Raw genomic sequence first — 4,354 nt, forward strand, 5'->3', positions numbered from 1 at the left:
ACTCCATTCAGATACAGTTCAACAACAGGCTTAGGACGGCTGTCACTACCATCAAGGGTAGTGACCATGAGAGGCGTGAAGGGGTTTCTGAGAGCTGGGACATGTTTTGTTTCTTGATCTGGGTGTTAGTTACCCTTACGTGCGTTCAGTTTGCAAAAATTTATCCTGTTACACTGTTACAAATGGTGCATTTTTCTATATGTATATTTTAATGAAAACATTTGCTCACTTTTAAAAATTGGCAATAGATTTTTTGTTTGTTTGTTTGTTTTTAGAGGTATAAATCAGAAGGAACACATCACCTGTCTCCCCAGCGCAGTGAAGTGTAGGAAAGCAGGCTGGGGCTGGCATCTGGGTTCCCTTGGCCATGGGGGTGGCAGAGAGCCTGATTTACCAAACTCTTCCCCATTCCTCTCTGTCAGGCCATCGTGACCTCCATCCAGCACCTGGTCCTCCCCGTCCTTGCTCACAAAGGCGAGAATGCAGCCTGGGATAAAAGGCTCTGGATGGATGGCCAGGCAGGCCTGTATCCATCAAGACTCTCTGCTTGGCTTCTCACAGGAGTCCTGGAGGGCAGGCCTGGGCAGGCTTCTTGACCTCTGTCTGCAATAGGTCACTGGCCTGCTGTAAGACAGAGGCAGCCGGCCTGGCCTAGACCCTCCCCCTGCCCCCACTCAACCCCTCACCTGTCTGCCCAAGACTCAGCGTATGTGAAGAGCAAGCTTCACAGTCCAGCATGCTTACTAACTGTGTGACCTAAGTTGAGCTACTCAACCTCTTTGAGCCTTAGTATCTTCACACACACACACACACACACACACACACACACACACACACACAGATTTAAAGGAGTAGGATAAATATCAACGGGAGTTTTAATATTTTCTTCCTGTATCCCAATAGGTTGTTGTACACACCCCCACTTTGGAGACCACTGGCCCACAGCCTAAGGTTTAAATGGTTCATCTTGGCCTTTGAGGGCCTCCAAGTTCTAGCTCCATCTCTGTCTGCTCTTCAGCTGGGGTCAGACAGGCTGCTTACGGACCTCTGACCCCTGGGCAGGTGTTGCCCTTTGTCACCTCTGTCTTTATTTCCAGGGTAATTGCTTCTACTCCCTCATCCAAACCCCACCCATCCTCAGGGGTCTGGTGACTTCAGCCACCCCTACAAAGCTTTTCCAATGTTCTCATGCAGTTCACTCATTCAATCAATTTTATTAAGCACCTACAGCACACCAGTAAGGTGCTCCAGCTCTGTGTGTGTTTCCCCTTCTGCGACCTCATCTACCAGCTTGCATTAGACATTAGTTGCCATACACCGTCCAGCAACGATCCCTCTTGCATACTGCGATCTAGCCCTAGGATGCAGGGTGCTCCCCGTGTCTGTGTCATCTGCCCGAATTAGTCGGGATAAGTAACAGTAGCTGTTGTAACAAACAACACCAAATGTCTCAGTGGCTAACCATAACACAGGTTTAGTTCTTGCTCACATCACAGTCTGATATGGGTCATGTGCCCCTCCTCCAAGTGGTGACTTGGGGATTCAGGCTCCTTCCGTCTTGTGATGCCTCCATCTCCAACACAGACCACCATGATTGCCATGGCAGTGGGGGAGACAGCATGGAAAGGTAGCGTTAGCTCCAGGTCTGGATGTGTTGCATGTCACTTCCACCAGAACCCAGGCATCTAGCCCCAACCAAACCACAGGCAGCCATGGAGTTCTAGCCTTTCTGTGTGCTCAGGGAAGAGCACATAGTATAAATCACCGTACAGCAGCCATCTCTGCCCCAAATCCAACTGCACTGTGAGGTGAGCTTCCTGAAGGCAGGGACCCTGCACACACCTTCCTTATGTTTCCTGGAACCTGCTCCATAACGTCCAACCTGCCTGCCCCCCGAACCCAGACTCACACAGCCGTCACACCCAGCAGTGCCTTGTACGCCGTCAGTGCTCAGTATTTACCAGCTGGTGGACAGACTGTTGTGAGTCAAAACATACTGCCTGAAGGAGAAGGGGATGGGGCTTGGTGGAGAGACAAGTCCTTCCTGTTCTTTAGACAACATCTCTTCCCTGGGGCCTCGCACAGCGCTCAGTAAACACTTGCTGAATAGATGGATTCATGGAAAGGTTAGGAAAACAGCCTCAAGAGGATGGAAGGAAAAGATAAAAGGTTTTTGAAAAAATTATATAGTGGAGAAGTCTCTGGCCCTGAGACAGGTGAGCCTTCCTCCCAGGCGCCATTGGACTGGGTGCCACTGGACTGGGTGCCCAAGGACCTACTCAGGCAACAATGGCGTGGAGTGTGGGGTGTTAGATCATGCTGCGTTTGACCTTCCCGGGACCTCCGGAGCTCCCCACCCTGGGGCAGCGATGAGTCCTCCCTTCTGCAATTCAGATCTTTATTTGCTGGGGTTCTGGGGTTAATTACTGTTGTTGGNCCACGGTAAACAACCCTCAAAACTTGGGTCCGAGCCCCTTCCCATCAGTCCAGGCCCCCACCCAGCGCTTCTGGAGGCTGGCCTCGGTCCTCAGAACACAAGCTGCCACACCGCACTCTGCAAACTTCCTTCTCAGTTTCTGAGGGTCCTTTCTCTTTTTGTTTTGTTTTGTTTTACTTTCCCCTGGTCTCACTGAATTCCCTTTAAATATGAGGTCTGGTATGGTGAGGGGACAGCATTTTCAGGGAAGACCTTTGAGAAGGAAGAATGAGGAGGAGGGGAGAGAGAGACGGAGGAGGGAAGCCTGTGAGGGAGAGTCAGGGACACTAATGGCTTTGATTCCTTCTACCTTCCTTGGTGTTTTCCTTCATGAATTCTTAACAGTTTGTCCCTCCAATTCTTTATAAAAGGGCAAGATTTCTTTACCAGGTCAATATTCTAAGGGGCTTACAATCTAATAGACCAACTCCCCCCACCCCTCCACCATCTGGCTCCTTGCAGTTATTATACCATTGACTTTCGTGTACGTATTAGGTTTTGCTCATTTCCCACAACTGGCAAGGACGGCATCATCCCCATTTAATCCATGGAGGCCCAGAGAGATGAACTGGTCTGCCCAGTACCCACCACACAGTTACTAAAAAGCAGAGCCAGGACTCAAATCCAGGGCATCTCCTCCAAATCCAATTACCTTTCGTTTATATCTGAAGTTCTTAAGACAGAGAGGGGAGAGGTGACCTTCTCCTTCCCTAGTCCACCTTTAAGCCCCTCCTTCTCAGACATACTAGTACATACTATGTACAAGTTTGAAAAGCATACTCAATATTAATATGCAATATTATAATATATTGTATACGGGTGGAATCCCATTGCTTTTACTATATAAACTAGGGAACTTCCTGGTACCAAGAAGCCCCTCTCCAGGCCTTGGCTACCCCCTGGATCTCTAAGTGGTGCTGTAAGGAGGAAAACGCTGAGCTTAGAGGAACCAGGAATCCCCATGGGGTAGGGCTGGCTGGCAGCCTCCCTGGAAAGAGGCAGACTTGATTTAGTACAAACTTAAATGGGGGGGGGAAGGAACAAGAGATTCTGGGTCCCCGAGGCATGCGGCAGGAATAGAGTTGGGAGGTTGTTAGGGAAGGCAGGAAAGAAAGGTTGGGACCAGGGGTGGAAGTGCCATGGATGGCAGGCAGGCTGAGAGGTTGGGCTTGCCCGCGCAGGCGTGGGAGCCATCGCAGGCTTTAGGGCAGAGAAGTGACTTGTATAGTGTTGTGTTTAGGAAGGTTCGTCTGGCACAATGGAGAAGGCGCTGGAATACAGGAGACCAGTTTTGGAGGCTGTTTTCGAACCCTAAAAACAAGAGGGTGCTGAGGAATAGATGGGAGGAGGAGGGGCTATGGAATGGGAGATGGGGGAATAACAAAATAAGGGAGGCTTGAATAGACAGTTCGCCAAAAGAAATGGCCAACAAGCACATGAAAAGATGCTCAACGTCATTGGTATTTAGGGAAATGCAAATTAAAACCCCAATGAGCTAGCCCTTCAGCCCCGCTAGAATGGCTAAAATGAAGTAGCCAGGCAACACTAAGGATTGGCGAGGCGTGGAGCAACTGAACTCTCATTCATTGCTGGTGAGAGTATGAAGCAGTCCAGTCACTTTGGGAAACAGTTTGGCAGTTTCCTGTAAAGTTAAATGTACACTTACCCTATAACCCAGCAAGTCAGCTCCCAGGCATACACCCAACAGAAATGAGAACGTGTCCACATAAGGACGTATGCCTGAGTGATCGTAGCAGCATTATTCACTGTAGCCAAAGTGGAAACCACCTAAATGTCCATCAACACAAGAATAGAAAAACAAATTATGATACATTCATACAAAGTACATGAGTCTAATAAAAGGAGCAGCTGGCACAG

This window comes from Hipposideros armiger, unplaced genomic scaffold, assembly GCF_001890085.2.
Source record: "Hipposideros armiger isolate ML-2016 unplaced genomic scaffold, ASM189008v1 scaffold_87, whole genome shotgun sequence".
NCBI lineage: Eukaryota > Metazoa > Chordata > Mammalia > Chiroptera > Hipposideridae > Hipposideros > Hipposideros armiger.